This window comes from Setaria viridis, chromosome 6 (assembly GCF_005286985.2).
Source record: "Setaria viridis chromosome 6, Setaria_viridis_v4.0, whole genome shotgun sequence".
In the NCBI taxonomy this organism is placed as follows: Eukaryota; Viridiplantae; Streptophyta; class Magnoliopsida; order Poales; family Poaceae; genus Setaria; species Setaria viridis.
Genome location: NC_048268.2, coordinates 13,962,136 through 13,980,044, shown reverse-complemented (window position 1 = coordinate 13,980,044; position 17,909 = coordinate 13,962,136). Strand labels below are relative to the sequence as shown.

The following is a 17,909-nucleotide window of genomic DNA, read 5'->3' as shown; positions in this document are numbered from 1 at the left end:
CAACGATAATTTACAAAACCATCAAAATGAGAAGAAAAAGAAAGACTTATAAGAATTCTAGGGCATCCAAATGATAGTACAAATGATGGTAATGAAGTCGGGATAAGAACACATAAAAATTTGAAGCGAATCCTGCTGGAAATGTGCACTGACAAATTCCACTGACTCATACTCTACGAACAGAAACTATCACCGATTTAGTCGGTGACCACAGGCAGAGCTAAGATAGGCACGTGTACTGTTACCACTGAGTCATTTGATAGGAACAGTGACCATCACCGATTCAATCGGTGACCATAGGACAGTGTCATAGTGTATGGTCAAGTGTACACTGTTACCATCGATTCATACGGTGGCTATAGTAACCATCACCGAATCAGTCAGTGATCATCGGCTCGGCTCAACATCAGCTCAAAATCAGCTCTGTAAGTTTTGGAGTATAATTTGGGTCTCACCGATTCATAAGGTGGGTACAATGACCAAGGCATCGAATGAGTTGGTGATACACAGAAAGTTACAACGGCTATGTAATGGCTAGTTCTTGGAGTTGAGGCTATATATACCCCATTGCCCAGACATTTGAAGGGTGTTAGAACGTGGAGAAGCTATAGGCTTGGTTCTCACATACACACAGGTACTCTAGCCACCAAAGTGCTAAAGAAAAGATTAAGGCAATTAGCATAAGATTTAAGTCTTTGCAATTAGCTAAAGAAAAATTGGCTAGCTCATCATCCAATTATAAAGAATTTGCCGAAAGGTTTGATGAGATCATTGACCAAAATGATGAGCTAACTAAGAAAATTGAGATCCTTGAACAAGCTAAAACTACCTCTAACAAGGCATCCACACCTTTTCAAAATAAATCTAAAAAGGATACCTCTACTTCTTACATTTATTTAATTGATAAATCTTGCTCACCATATTGCAATGAGACTTGTGCTAAGAATGTTGTTGTAGAAACATGTGATGATTTCATTGCTTAAGAAAATGATGAGTTCAAGCGAGAAGTGGAAAGTCTCATGAAGGACTTGACAAAGCTCAAGGGTAAGGAGAAGGCTAATGAGAGCAAGAAACAACCTTATCAAGATAACCGTCCTAGGATGGTGAAGAAGCTTGAGAAAGGTGCAATTGTGACTTGCTACTCATGCCATCAAGAAAGTCACAAGTCCTATGAGTGCAAGAACAAGAAGAAGGGGGAGCAAAAAAAGAAAGTCCACTCCAACACTAAGCCTTACTTAAAGGTTGATAAGAAGAATAGAACACCATACCTCCTCAAGAAGAGAGATGACAAGGTGGTGGCTCGCTTGATCAACAAGCAAGGCAAGCAGCGGAATCAACCCATTTGGGTGCCCAAGAAAATCATCACTACCATGAAGGGCTCCAAGAAGGTTTGGGTTCCAAAGGCGACTTAGAGTCCGTGTGACTTGGGAGGATTTGGAGACTTGGCCACAAGAGAAGTGCATTTCATGCAAGTACCAAGTTAATCAAGATTTGAATCAAGTTGTAAATCATTGATGAATATAATACCCAAATCATCCAAAGGTAATTAGGTAACTAGATGTCCTTTCATGCCTTTCAATTAGCATCTAGTTCCTATACTTGTCTAGAATTGCATGAGCATATTTAAATTCATTTGCATTTCCTAGTGTGCAATTTCATATGGTATGTTGCTTGTGTTTCTCTCTAACCCATGAGCAACCTACATGGTTTATTAGTTGTAGGAAAATGGCACTAGTGCTTATTTCATATCTTTTGTGCCAAGTCCAAATCATAGGATGACCTGCCAATGTTGTTATTGACTAGTGCATGTCTCTCATAAGTAATTCAAGTACTTGTATGCATATATTTAGGGGGAGCTATCTTATGGTTTGTGATTTTGAGACTAACATTGTTTGGAAGCTTATCATGTGTGTAGTCTCATATTGAAAGAAATCAATCCCCGAAGATATGCAAGCATCATCCTTCAAATGGTGCTCAAATGTTCACTTGGTATCTTTGTCTACATTGATATCATGCATTTCATTTCTTTTAAAGCTATCTGCCTATCTTCATGCATAATATAGATTAAAATTCTCATATTATCTTAATTGACTAGTTGTGCGTATGCTTTGCCATCCACTATATGCATGCACAAACTTAGGAGGAGTTTAGTCTATGTTATATGAGTTTCATGCTCATGATATTGTTTTCCTTCCACATCCAAAAGATCATGATCTATGAAAACTCTCCCTTGTGCTTTTAATGTCTTCCTTTTTCGGTGTTTGATTCCAAATGGGGAGAATTTTAGCGACCAAAGCAAATGGACCTTGAAGGGGGAGCCGCTCTTAAGGGGAAGCATGCAAGAAAGCAAAAACCTCAAGTAGTGCAGGGGAGATTGTACATTTCAAGCTTGAGGGAGATTGCAAGAATTTGGTCCAAGAAAGGGAGAAAAGTGGCATTGGAATAAGGGGGAGCCTTATGACCACATGACCACATGAGGGGGATTTCAAATTAGTTTTCAAATTGGTAAGAGCAAGCTATGGTTTACTTCAATTTGATACTCACTGCATATTTCAATTAGTATATGATTCTTGCTCTTGCATAGCATCCAACCAAGTAGTTGCACTTAATTTTTATATTATGTCTTGCATTGATTGTGTTGTCATCAATCAACAAAAAGGGGGAGATTGTAAAGGAAAATGGCCCTAGGCCATAATGATTTTGGGATTAATGACAACGTAATCATTTGGACTAATGTGTTTGTAAGTGTTTTATAGGTCACTGTTGGAGGTATGCCCTAGAAGCAATCATAGAGATGATGATATTCCATTTGTATCCATGATTTGTATATTGTGTTCATTGAATATCCATTAAAGGCTACTTGAATTGATTTGCAATTATGTGAATTGTATGTGAAACTCTTTACTTGTATGGTTATTCTAAAGTTGTCCCTAGTCGGAGTTCATGTGAGGACACACATGAATATTAGACTAGCACATGTATTAGTTGATGACTATGTTTCACAAGTCATGGACATGGAGATGTTGAACTAATAATGTGGACACATGTGGAGACATGTGTTAGGACTGACCCAACACGAGAAGTAGTTCTCTCTTTAAACAACATATACACTTTGTCCTTAGACCTGAGATTGTCGCATGTATTCTAGATGTGGATCGACCTACTTAGGGGCTATCAAACGCTACGCCGTAACAGGGTAGTTATAAAGGTAGCTTTCGGGTTTGTCAAGAAGCATGCTATGAGACATGGTCCATCAAGATGGGATTTGCCCCTCTCTGATTGAGAGTGATATCTCTGGGCCCCTCGAGTGATCGGATCCGAAAATGCATGGCCATGCTACGTACGGTTAAGAGTTAACCTACAAAGGGATTCCGAATCACAGGATCGAGAAAGAGCGGTCGGCTTGAAGCTAGACCAAATATCGTGAGGCAAAGGGAATAGCATGTATATTATGTTGTGATGGTTCGTCTGATATGATCTTCGTGTGCGTATAGGAGTTGGCACGTCTTGCTAGAGGCCGCTACCGACTATTGGGCCGAGTAGGAGTACTCGGGCCATGTCTATACGTATCCGAACCCATAGGGTCACACACTTAAGGGGCTGGAAGCCCAATTCGGATCTGATCCGAGTTCGATTAGGTTTAGGAGTACTAATGGGCCTCGGATCCAGAGGCCCATCAGGAACCTCTATAAATAGAGGGGTGGGGGCGCCCTAGGGTTTAAACCTTTTGGCAGAACACACTTGCCGCGCCTCCCATGCCCTCGCCTGTTGCAACTCGCGGATCTAGCAGTCCGGCTTGCGACGCTTCCTCCCTGCACGTGTGGATACCTTGGAGGTGTTGCGCCTGCAGCACTTGGACGAGCCGCCGACGAGCCACGACGAGCCGACGACGAGCCGCGGTACCGGAGGCGATTTTGCTGCACGTGGACAAGCTGCTGAGGAGCTGCTGGACGTGATCGACTACGTACGACTACGTTGATCGACTACGTACGACTACGTGATCGTCTTCACTGCACCGACGTAAATCTACATCTTCCGCACCAGTAGTGCGTCGAGTGGTAATCCCGTGATCCTTATACGGCAGTTTTTCCTGGTTATTTGCGGTAGAAATTTTGATTTGCGCTAGTGTAGCCTACCTCGTATCCCAACAGTGGTATCAGAGCCGTAGCTGCTTAGTTTTGGATTCGGGATGTGTGCATATGGAGATATGCGAGTTCTCTGTTTGATCTATGTCCTGATTCCGTGCCCTTGCTGCAATGGTAGTGTAACGACATACTCCTACCGGTCGGTTTCCACCATCGGAGTTAAGTGATACACGTAAATCCAGTTGCAGTGAGCGAAGATCAATATGATTGGTCGAATCGAGATCCAGGGTCATACGCCAGGCGCATTAGATGTGCAATAGTAGATAGGATCTACTGCCGGGGTCGGGATTTTGCCGTATGCGTATGCTTCGGTAAATCAGCCGTAACTTTTCGGTACGATCTCGGATCGGGGCAATTTTTATATGAAAATTGATCTACAGAAAAAGTTACACATGAAATTCAACCGCTTCGCCGTTTTCGACAAAATTAGATTCCCCAAATTCGGCTTGGAAGATGGAGTTTCGGGCCTCCAAAGTTTGGAACGTTAGGACGCCTAACTCTGTTTTGCAGGATGTATGTATGTATCTTGTGATCAGTATGGCCCCATTGTGTATGTGATGCATGTGTGTAACTCATTCGTGACCTACGTGTCGCGCGTACGGCAACACGGCAGGAGCCATATGTGTTGTCACTTTATTGTATTTAATGGTCTGCGTACCAATCTGTGATGATCCGAGCAACTATGTAATCTTCATTACTAGATTCTTTACTAGCTATTAGGCATAATAGCATGCTCTAGTTCTTGGAGGACTCATCACCAGGAGGATGGCGCACATGGAACATGGAGATGGAGATCACCATGGTGAACAGGTTCTATGGAGATGGAGATCACCATATGAAAACGGGCCATACTGTGTCACAACTGTGTGAATGCTATTCTGTTTATGTTTTACTTTCTGCATGTTGTGATGTTAGAAGTAGAACGATCCCTCACAAAGTTTAAGTTAGTATGCCCTCCCAACTAAAACTTGCACCGTCCCATGTCTTGTACAATTAGTGGTGGGTCTATGAAATTAGGGTGCCACTAGTTTTCCTTGACTAGACGGGTCTGTGTCGGACACTTACACGCATAAGGGTTGGTTTGCTTAACGAGGTTATCTTAACGGTTAAGGACCTTGGGGCATAAAGGTTGGGCGCCGAGACATAGAGATGTCACCCAACAACAGGAGTCATATGTGATATGATTAGCAAAAGTTGCTTACCGATCTACCTCGTTTGCTAGCGGTGATGCTAAAGCTCACTAGTGGACTTGTTAGTTGTGGATCCTGAATCACTAAGTTTCAATAGAGGGATATTGATTTTAGTGGGAGTAGATTCTGTTAAAATAGTTTATGTAATTTGCTCTATCATGGATACGTTTGTCTTAGTGTATTTTTCATTACTTTTGTTGTAGATTAAATGGCACCTAGCAACACCACCGCATTGTTTGCTTTGCGTTCGGTCCTTGAGAAGGACAAGTTGAATGGAACAAACTACTCGGATTGGATCCGTAACCTGAGAATTGTTCTCAGGGCTGAGAAAAAGGAAGATGTTCTAGACACCCCACTACCACCAGTACCTGCTGATGATGCATCTGCTGCCGTTAAGGCTGCTTACAAGAAGGCATTTGATGCTAATCTTGAGGTAAGCTGCCTTATGCTTGCTTGCATGGAGCCCGAGCTGCAGATGCAGTTCGAGACAAATCATGAGGCACACAATATGATCGTGGCGCTCAAGGACATGTTCCAGACACAGGCTAGGACCGAAAGGTTCAATGTGTCCAAAGCCTTTCTGGAGTGCAAGTTAGCAGAAGGCGCAGTAGTAGGACCACATGTAATCAAGATGGTTGGTTACACTCAGCGATTGGAGAAGCTGGGCTTCCCAATGGGCAAAGAGTTGGCCATTGACTTCATTCTTTCATCTCTTCCGCCTAGCTATGGGAACTTCATCTCGAACTACCATATGCATGGGACGGAGAAGGGTCTGAATGAACTGTGTGGTATGCTCAAGACAGCAGAGGTAGACATTAAGAAAAGCGCTAGTACCAGCCATGTGATGGCTGTACAGAACAAGCCTACCTTTAAGAAGAAGGGCAATTCTTGGAAGAAGAAGGGCAAGGCTGGAGTGTCCAAGCCAAACCCAGCGCCCAAGGCTAAAGCTGGACCTGCTCCAGATAAAGAGTGCTTTTACTGTCATGAACTTGGTCACTGGAAGAGAAACTGCAAGCAGTACCTAGCTTCGTTGAAGAACGGCAGAAGTAAGAGTACTTCTACCTCAGGTACGCTTGTTGTTAATGTTATAGACAACATATTTCTCGCTGATACAATTATTAATTCTTGGGTATTTGATACCGGATCGGTTGCTCATATTTGCAATTCGATGCAGGGAATGATAAGAAGTAGAAGCGTGGAAAGAGGAGAAGTTGATTTCCGCGTGGGCAATAATGCAAGAGTTGCTGCTTTGACCGTCAGGACGATGCAACTCCACCTCTCGTCAGGATTTATTATGGAGTTGAATAATTGTTATTTTGTTCCTAGTTTAAGTCGAAATATTTTATCTCCTTCATGCTTGATGAAGGATGGTTATTCATTTGCGAGTGAAAACAATGGTTGTGTGATCTCTAAGAATAATATGTTTATGGCTTTTGCACCCATTGTGAATGGATTGTTTGTTTTAAATCTTGATGGTTCACCTGTCTGTAATATAAGTGCTAAAAGGCCTCGGCCTAATGATTTAAGTCCTACCTACTTGTGGCATTGTCGTTTGGGTCATATAAGTGAAAAGCGCATGAAGAAGCTCCATTCTGATGGACTTCTAACTTCGTTTGATTTTGAATCATACGAGACATGCGAGGCTTGCTTGCTAGGCAAGATGACCAAGACGCCTTTCACAGGATTTCCTGAGAGAGCAGTAGACTTGTTGGAACTTGTACATAGTGATGTATGCGGACCAATGAGCACGACGGCTAGAGGAGGATTCCAATACTTCATAACTTTCACTGATGATTTTAGTAGATATGGCTATGTCTACTTGATGAGGCACAAGTCTGAAACCTTTGAAAAGTTTAAGGAATTTCAGAATGAAGTTGAAAATCAGCGTGGCAAGAAAATTAAGGCCTTACGATCTGATCGTGGAGGCGAGTATTTGAGCCACGAGTTTAGCAATCATCTAAAGAGTTGCGGAATTGTTCCACAACTTACGCCGCCTGGAACACCTCAGAGAAACGGTGTGTCCGAGCGACGTAATCGAACTTTGTTAGACATGGTTCGATCAATGATGAGCCAGTCGGACCTACCGTTGTCATTTTGGGGATACGCTCTAGAAACAGCAGCTTTCACACTTAATAGGGTACCATCTAAATCCGTAGTTAAGACACCATATGAGATATGGACTGGAAAGGTTCCTAGTTTGTCTTTTCTAAAGATTTGGGGATGTGAAGTGTTTGTCAAGCGACTTCAGTCGGACAAGATCACACCCAAGTCGGATTAGTGCATTTTCGTGGGATATCCAAAGGAAACTTTGGGATATTATTTCTACAACCGATCAGAAGGCAAAGTGTTTGTCGCTCGGAACGGGGTTTTCCTAGAGAAAGAGTTTCTCAAAGGAGAAAAGAGTGGAAAGACAGTGCATCTTGAAGAAGTTCAAGATGAGCCAATCGGGCAAGAATCAATGAGTGATGCTAACGTAGCAGAACAAGTTGAGATACCCATGGCAAGAGAAGCACCGCCACAACCACGAAGGTCAGCAAGGCTCCGCGAAATGCGAGAAATATTATTGTTGGACAATGATGAGCCTGCGACATATGCAGAAGCAATGATGGACCCAGACTCCGAAAAATGGCAGAGTGCCATGCAATCCGAAATAGAGTCCATGGGAGACAATCAAGTTTGGAACTTGGTTGACCCGCCTGATGGTGTTAAAGCCATAGAGTGCAAGTGGATCTATAAGAAGAAAAAGGACATGGATGGAAATGTTCACATCTATCAAGCACGACTTGTCGCAAAAGGTTTTCGACAAGTTCAAGGAGTTGACTACGACGAGACCTTCTCACCCATAGTGATGCTTAAGTCCATTCGGATTATTCTAGCTATAGCTGCATATTTCGATTATGAGATATGGCAGATGGATGTCAAGACAGCTTTCCTAAATGGAAACCTAGCTAAGGACGTGTATATGATACAGCCCGAGGGTTTTGTCGATCCGAAAAATGCTGGAAAGGTATGCAAGCTTCAGAGATCCATTTATGGATTGAAGCAAGTATCTAGGAGTTGGAACATTCGTTTTGATGAAGTGGTCAAAGGGTTTGACTTCACCAAGAACGAAGAAGAGTCTTGTGTTTACAAGAAGGTTAGTGGGAGCTCTGTAGTATTTCTAATCTTATATGTGGATGACATATTACTGATTGGAAATAACATTCCTATGCTTGAGTCCGTAAAGACTTCACTGAAAAATAGTTTTTCGATGAAGGACTTAGGGGAAGCGGCATATATTCTGGGGATTAAGATCTATAGAGATAGATCAAGAAGGCTTATAGGTCTGAGCCAAGATTATTATATTGACAAAGTGTTGAAGCGGTTCAGCATGGAAGAGGCAAAGAAAGGGTTCTTGCCTATGTCACATGGCATACATCTCAGCAAGACTCAGTGTCCTTCGACTGCTGATGAGCGGGATCGCATGAGTAGAGTGCCATATGCCTCGGCTATCTGATCTATCATGTATGCAATGATAAGTACTCACCCAGATGTTTCATATGCGCTAAGTATGACAACCAGACACCAATCTGATCCAGGTGAGAGTCACTGGACAGCGATGAAAAACATTCTTAAGTACTTGAGAAGGACTAAAGATATGTTCCTCGTCTATGGAGGTCAGGAGGAGCTCGTTGTAACAGGTTACACCGATGCTAGTTTCCAAACCGACAGAGATGATTCAAAGTCACAATCAGGATTTGTGTTCACGCTAAATGGTGGTGCTGTTAGTTGGAAGAGTTCCAAGCAGGAGACGGTGGCCGATTCTATGACAGAAGCCGAGTACATCGCGGCTTCGGAAGCCGCGAAGGAAGGTGTTTGGATAAGGAATTTCCTCATTGAGCTTGGTGTGTTCCCGAATGCGTCCAGCCCATTGAATCTCTACTGTGATAACAATGGGGCAATTGCGCAAGCAAAGGAGCCAAGGAACCACCAGAAGAACAAACACGTAATGCGGCGATTTCATCTCATTCGAGACTTCGTTAACCGGGGTGAGATCAAGATATGCAAAATACACACGGATCTGAACATTTCTGATCCGTTGACAAAACCACTCCCGCAGGCTAAGCATGATGCGCATGTAAGAGCTATGGGTATTAGGTACCTTCTAGATTGACTCTAGTGCAAGTGGGAGACTGTTGGAGGTATGCCCTAGAGGCAATCATAGAGATGATGATATTCCATTTGTATCCATGATTTGTATATTGTGTTCATTGAATATCCATTAAAGGCTACTTGAATTGATTTGCAATTATGTGAATTGTATGTGAAACTCTTTACTTGTATGGTTATTCTAAAGTTGTCCCTAGTCGGAGTTCATGTGAGGACACACATGAATATTAGACTAGCACATGTATTAGTTGATGACTATGTTTCACAAGTCATGGACATGGAGATGTTGAACTAATAATGTGGACACATGTGGAGACATGTGTTAGGACTGACCCAACACGAGAAGTAGTTCTCTCTTTAAACAACATATACGCTTTGTCCTTAGACCTGAGATTGTCGCATGTATTCTAGATGTGGATCGACCTACTTAGGGGCTATCAAACGCTACGCCGTAACAGGGTAGTTATAAAGGTAGCTTTCGGGTTTGTCAAGAAGCATGCTATGAGACATGGTCCATCAAGATGGGATTTGCCCCTCTCTGATTGAGAGTGATATCTCTGGGCCCCTCGAGTGATCGGATCCGAAAATGCATGGCCATGCTACGTACGGTTAAGAGTTAACCTACAAAGGGATTCCGAATCACAGGATCGAGAAAGAGCGGTCGGCTTGAAGCTAGACCAAATATCGTGAGGCAAAGGGAATAGCATGTATATTATGTTGTGATGGTTCGTCTGATATGATCTTCGTGTGCGTATAGGAGTTGGCACGTCTTGCTAGAGGCCGCTACCGACTATTGGGCCGAGTAGGAGTACTCGGGCCATGTCTATACGTATCCGAACCCATAGGGTCACACACTTAAGGGGCTGGAAGCCCAATTCGGATCTGATCCGAGTTGGATTAGGTTTAGGAGTACTAATGGGCCTCGGATCCAGAGGCCCATCAGGAACCTCTATAAATAGAGGGGTGGGGGCGCCCTAGGGTTTACACCTTTTGGCGAAACACACCTGCCGCGCCTCCCACGCCCTCGCCTGTTGCAACTCGCGGATCTAGCAGTCCGGCTTGCGACGCTTCCTTCCCGCACGTGTGGATACCTTGGAGGTGTTGCGCCTGCAGCACTTGGACGAGCCACCGACAAGCCGCCGACGAGCCACGACGAGCCGCGGTACCGGAGGCGATCTTGCTGCACGTGGACGAGCTGCTGAGGAGCTGCTGGACGTGATCGACTACGTACGACTACGTGATCGTCTTCACTGCACCGACGCATATCTACATCTTCCGCACCAGTAGTGCGTCGAGTGGTAATCCCGTGATCCTTATACGGCAGTTCTTCCTGGTTATACGCGGTAGAAATTTTGATTTGCGCTAGTGTAGCCTACCTCGTATCCCAACAGTCCCAAGGATAATTTACAAAACCATCAAAATGAGAAGAAAAATAAAGACTTAGAAGAATTCTATGGCATCCAAATGATAGTACAAATGATGGTAATGAAATCGGGACAAGGACACATGAAGATTTGAAGCGAATCCTGCTGGAAATGTGCACCGACACATTCCACCGACTCATACTCTGGGAACAGGAAGTGTCACTGATTCAGTCGATGACCACAGGCATGTGACGCTCGGCCCAATTTGGTTGGCCCAGTAGTGGCCCATGAGCATAGGTGTGCATGTGTTAGTACCACCTTGGTAGTTGAGTAAGGGTGGAGCCAACTTTTAAGCCTTTGTCTTCCATCCATAACACCTTTGGGTTAATTCTTTTACACGAAGCAAGAACGAAAGTGTAAGTATGGTGCTATGTGTACACGTGCCCGCCCCTCAGAAGGGCTGGACAGTGCATCTTTGGAGGACGGGGTGTTACAAGTGGTATTAAAGCCGACCCTCACAGTTGCGCGTAAGGATCAGTGTGCGGGCATATGGCGCATGACGCGTGTGGGCTCTGGATGGGACACATGGCATGGCATATGGTGCCGGCACTAGACGTATGGTCATGCGCTAAGAGGGAACATTCCTAGACATGTGCCCAAGTGTAGGTGAGTTGGACCGACGAGGACGTCGGGTTCTTTGAGGGGGGTGTATGTGATGCCCGACCCAATTTGGTTGGCCAGTAGTGGTCCATCAGCACAAGTGCGCCTGTTTAGTACCACCTTGCTAGTTGAGCAAGGGTGGGCCAACTTATAAGCCTCTGTCTTCTAGTCATAACACCTTCAGGTTAACCCTTTTACACGAAGCAAGGACGAAAGTGTAAGTAGATTTCTATGTGTAAGTGTGCCCACCCCTTAGAAGGCCTGGGCGGTGCAGCTTTGGAGGACAGGGTGTTACAGTGCACTGTTACCATCGAGTCATTCGATGGGAATAGTGACCATCACCGATTCAGTTGGTGACCACTGGACAATGGTAGGGTCAAGCATGCACTGTTACCATTCGATGGGAACAATGACCATCACCGATTCAGTCAGTGACCACAGAACAGTGGCAGGATCAAGCATGTATGTTACCACCGATTCATATGGTGGCTACAGTAACCATCACCGAATCAGTCGGTGATTGTCGGCTCGGCTCAGCATCACCTCAAAATCAGCTCTGTAAGTTTTGGAGTATAATTTGGGCCTTACCGATTCATACGGTGGGTACATTGATCAAGGCATTGAATGAGTCGGTGGTACGCAGAAAGTTACAATGGCTATGTAATGGCTAGTTCTTGGAGTTGGGGCTATATATATTCCATTATCCGAGTATTTGAGGGGTGTTAGAGCTTGGAGAAGCTATAGGCTTGGTTCTCACATACACACAAGTGCTCTATCCACCAAAGTGCTAAAGAGAAGATTAAGACAATTAGCATAAGACTTAGGTCTTGGTTAGTGCTAGTTTAGGCCTTTTAGCGCATTGCTTTAGGGTTTAACCTAGAGTTAGGTGAGGTTTGCACACCTCCTTTGTTTTGGGGCTTGCGCGCACCAAGAGTTGTAAATCTGGGGCTTGTAAGCTTGCGAGACCCTCCAACTGCATTTGTGGAGTGGGCGCCGGTGCTTGTGAGAGGGAGGAGAGGCTCTCGGCATTTCGCCGAAGCTCTACCAAGTGAAGAAAGGCAAGGAGCATCCGGGAGAGGCTAGGTGGCAACCCACTTGCGTGTGGGGAAGGCCCACCGGCTATCCTATGAAGTTACTTGATCGGGGAGTTTATGCCCTTGTGCGGACATTCCCTTTGAGAGGGGCTCCAACAACGAGGACTAGTGGAAAACTTTGCTTTATGATACCTCGGTAAAAATCACCATGTTGCCACGCCGGGAGTTTGCCTTCTCTACCTCATTTACCTTCCGCATTTCTTATTGCACTTACTTTCCACGTTTACCTTTCCTAAAATTTCCATGTGTAGTTCATAGGATTGTAACTTAGGGTGCAAAACTCTTTTACGGTAGAGATAGAAACACATAGAAAAACCTAGTGCACATCTAGATCGAAATTGAAATAGGTTTTTATATGTGCTTGGAGCCTTAGATTTTAAGAACACCCAATTCATCCCCCTCTTAGGGTGTCACGGTCCCTTCACAATGCATTGCCTATATATTCCTCAAGATCAAGTAAAATTTTCAAAATATGCTTACAAGTAAAAAAACATTTTGATCATATTATTGTAGCAAAGAGAGGAGCATCATACAAACTATCTATTATTCCCTCTACACATCAGAGTATTTTTTTATATACATGCCAATATCTAGCAACCCTTTCACAGTCATGCATCCACCAAAAGATTCACTCCAGTTGACATTGCATGTCTTCTATCACAATTCACAAGTAACTATATAGAGAAGAAACAATTAATGACACAATGTGTGAGGAACCTGCAAGTTACACCCATTTAATCAAGTCATCATCTTTTGATCAACTCAACTAAATAAGAATAACTCCAATCATCCTTGAGATTTGTCATGAGCATTGCCAAAGATTTATACACACCTCACAAGCACAACAATATAACATCATCAGCATACAGGAATCCATACATAGTCCATCACATTACATAAAGAGGTTCAAGTTCACATATATAACAAGTTCATAGAGTTTGCAGCGGAAGGTTCTATCATCACGCTCATCATACGATACAACTCAAAATAAGAAGGTTAACACTATATACCAATAGCGCCCTTCCTAAAGCCATGGCCATCTATTCCCTTTCCACCGCACCTCCGTCCGTGGGGAAGAAGTACCCAAAAACAGCCCCCGGTTGCAGTTCACTTGCAACAACTTAACGGTGGCACCGTTGGGCGGACTGTCCGCCGATCTAATGCGGATCCTTTTGGCAAAACTAGACAAATTCGATATGGTTTTTGAGTTTGAATGGCGGACCATCCGCACCTCAGGGGTGGATCATCTACAGTACAAAATTAGCACATGTTGAAAAGTTGTGCAGAGGCTTGGTTGGCGATGTGGTTGAATGGCAGACTATTCGGTCACCAAGGGCGGACCATCCGTAGGCCAAAAATTGAGGCCACAACAAGGAAGTTTTAAATATAAACTAAACCTTGATTAATGCTTAATGATGCATATGATGGCATGCTTATCTTAATAAAGATTAGAGCTGTTACACAATGAAAATAAGTAACTATACACATGGAACCGTGTTTGCAACTCTAATCACAAACATCGTCTTTCTCTGCAAATTTTGTTTCTTTTTCTTCAGTTGACAGGGAGGGACATGATGAGGACATCCACCAATCGAACTATCCCACGTCCTCTCATCGAAAGATCGGGAATCAACCCTAGCGGGTACCTATCAGCTAGTAATCAGAGCAAGGTTTATCAGTGAGAGACTTCCAATCCTTCGCTGTTTTCATTTTCCTATAGTCCAGAAAAAGCAAAAAAAACAATAGATTAGTTTACCTGCAATCTTATAAACCCTTTGAGCCTTTGCTAGCACTGCTTAGTTAGGGCTTGTTGAGTTTTCGGTTGCATCGGTTGTGTCAAGTTGCTGGTCTTAGTTTTAGTCCTTTAGAGTTTCGAGTTCTTATCACGTTCTAGTCACAGCCATGTGCTACCTTTTGATTTCTCTGTTGGCCGAATCTGAGTGCAGTTTGGAGTTCAAGTTCGACGTGGACTCGACTAACCGTGCACGTCCTTGTTCTAGGGTTGGTTGAGATCGAGTCCTGATCTTGTTAAAGACTGAGTTGGAATCAGTTAGTAGCTCAAGTCTGAGTTGGTTGTTTGGCCGTGTTGCCTGCTGTTCTTCATATCCATATTAATCACACAGCAGTTCTTCATATCCATATTAGCAGTCCTAATCTTGTTAAAGACCGAGTTGGAATCGGTTTTGAGCTGGAATTGGTTGCTGCGCCAAGTTACCAAATATTGTTGTTGTTTGCACTTGTGCTACATATATTGAAGTGTTCCAGAAAGGCAGCACAGTCCATACCTGTACTCGACTCCTCCACATTGTGCATATACATTTTGGCTCGGCTTACTCCAGCGAGAGAGAGAGAGAGAGAGAGAGAGAGAGAGAAAGCTTGTGTGGTTTGTGACTCTTGTGAAGTCTTTTTGTTTATATAATCAGTTTTGAGGATCCCCTGAAAAAATAGGAAAAAAATAGAAAAGAAAGAAAAAGAAAAGAAAGAAAGAAAATAGGAAGAAAAGGGGTTTTCATTGTGCTTCTCTATTGTTTCCCGATGGTGTGTTGTGATTTCCTTTGTGTCCAGGCTCGCACCTCTAGCACGGTCTAGGCTAGGACTAGCACAGTACCACCGTTCAACAATTATTCAGATTGCTTTAGTAACTAACGTGGTGCTAGTACTTCCTTGCTTCAGCCCACCTACAGCTCCACATATTTTGACTACAGCCTGACAGGTTTTGTTGCTGCAGTATCGATACACTTCGTTCCACGGTTGCAGACTTGTTGGTTGCTATCCCCTCTTGTTGAGCAAGGTAAGAATTGGTAAGAGCTTGTAAAACAGGTTGAGAGTGAGTGCCTTGCAGTAGCTACATCCTAATAGCTGTAGGGCTTTTATTTCATCACCTGTTTTCTTGTTTCCACTATTCTTTTAACCATGATAGGTTCCAAGATTGGTGCAGTATGCAACATTCGCCTCGCACCAAGAGCATCATACAACATTTTGAAAGACAGGTGAAGCTGTACACAGAAGGGCTTTATGATGATTTGCAGGTGACGAATGACAAGACTGGGTAGTTGGAGGCCACACAGCTTGCCACCAACACAAAGCTTACAAGGTTGGAGACATCGGTTGCTCGTATTGACAAAAGTCTTGCTACTATTTTGAGGTGCTTTGATGAGATGCATGCCAAAACTACTAATGGGCATGATGGAGATAACAAGAAGGATGAGCGTGTCCAGAACAATTGGGATGCTGATACTGAATAAGATGACCAAGACGCTCATGATCGCCGACAGCTATGTAATAATCGTAGAGGTATGGGTGGTTACCGGCGACGCGAGGTACATAATAATGATGATGCTTTTAGTAAGATAAAATTTAAGATACCTCCTTTTGATGGTAAATATGATCCTAATGCATACATTGCTTGGGAAATTATTGTTGATCAAAAGTTTGCATGTCATGAATTTCCTTAAAATACACGTGTTAGGGCTGCTACTAGTTAGTTTACTGCTTTTGCTTCTATTTGGTTGATAGAAGATGCTAAGAAAAATCATAATAACATGCCACAAACTTGGGATGCTTTTGAAATAGGTCATGCGGGCTAGATTTGTTCCTTCTTACTATGCACGTGATCTGTTAAATAAGTTGTAACAACTGAGATAGGGTACTAAAAGTGGTAAGGTTAAGGAAACTAGATTGGTGCGAATTAATTTTGCTATTGGATCATATCATGATGTTGTTGAATATGATGTTGTGCCTATGGAAGCTTGAAATATTCTGTTAGGTAGACCATGGCAATTTGATACGAATTGTATGCATCATGGTAGATCAAATCAATATTCCATCATACACCATGATAAGAAAATTGTTTTGGTTCCTATGTCTCCTGAAGCTATTGTGCGTGATGATGTTGCTAAAGCTACAAAAACTAAAATTGAGAGCGATAAAAATGCCAAATCTGTTAGTAGTAAGAAAGATGAGATAAGATTGAAAGGACATTACTTGCTTGCTACTAAATCTGATATTACTGGTTGCTTCCACTTCTGTTGCCTATGCTTTGGTGTGAAAGGATGCTTTAATTTCAATTCATGATATGCAACATTCTTTGCCCCTTGATGTTGCTAACATTTTGTAGGAGTATTCTGATATTTTTCCAAGTGAGATACTAGTGGGGCTGCCACCAATACGAGGTATTGAGCACCAAATTGATCTTATTCCTGGTGCATCTTTGCCAACCGTGCACCATACAGGACAAATTCGGAAGAAATGAAAAAAATTCAGCGACAAGTGAAAGAACTACTTGACAAAAGTTATGTACATGACTCTCTTAGCCCTTGTATTGTTTCGGTTATTTTAGTGCCTAAGAAAGATGGAACATGGCGTATGTGTTGATTGTAGAGCTATTAATAATATCACCATTCGGTATCGACACCCTATTCCACGTTTGGATGATATGCTTGATGAATTGAGTGGTGTTGTTTTGTTTTTTCAAAGTTGATTTGCGTAGTAGGTACCACCAGATTCGTATAAAATTGGGAGATGAATGGAAAACTGCTTTCAAAACTAAATTTGGTTTATATGACTGGTTAGTCATGCTTTTTGGGTTAACTAATGCACCTAATAATTTCATGAGATTAATGAATAAGGTTTTGCGTACTTTCATTAGAAAATTTGTTGGAGTCTATTTTGATGATATATTGATTTACAACAAATCTATGGATGAACATCTTGATCACTTACGTGTTGTTTTTAATGCTTTACGAGATGCACATTTATTTGGTAACCTTGAGAATTTCACCTTTTGCACCGATTGTGTACCTTTTCTTACCAATGTTGTGAGTCCACAGTGAATTGAGGTTGATCAAGCCAAGGTAGAAGCTATACAGGGATGGCCTGTACCAAAGACTACTACATAGGTGCGGAGTTTCCTAGTACTTGCTGGTTTCTATCGCTGTTTTGTGAAGGACTTCAGCACCATTGCTGCACCTTTGAATGACTTACGAAGAAGGGAGTGCCTTTTAGTTGGGGCAAAGTACAAGAGAACTCCTTCAACATGCTGAAAGATAAGTTGACACATGCACCCCTCCTCCAACTTTCTGATTTTAATAAGACTTTTGAGCTTGAATGTGATGCTAGTGGAATTAGATTGGGTGGTGTTTTGTTACAAGAGGGTAAACCTGTTGCGTATTTTAGTGAAAAATTGAGTGGGCCTATTCTGAATTATTCTACTTATGATAAAGAATTGTATGCTCTAGTTCACACATTAGAAACATGGCGGCATTACTTGTGGCCCAAAGAATTTGTTATTCATTCTGATCATGAATT

The 17,909-nt window shown here is 42.9% G+C and overlaps 1 pseudogene; it reads left to right on the top strand.

The window, feature by feature from the left end:
• Nucleotides 1–17,909, top strand: part of LOC117861540 (fatty acyl-CoA reductase 1-like) — a 52,989-nt pseudogene that overhangs the window by 782 nt on the left and 34,298 nt on the right.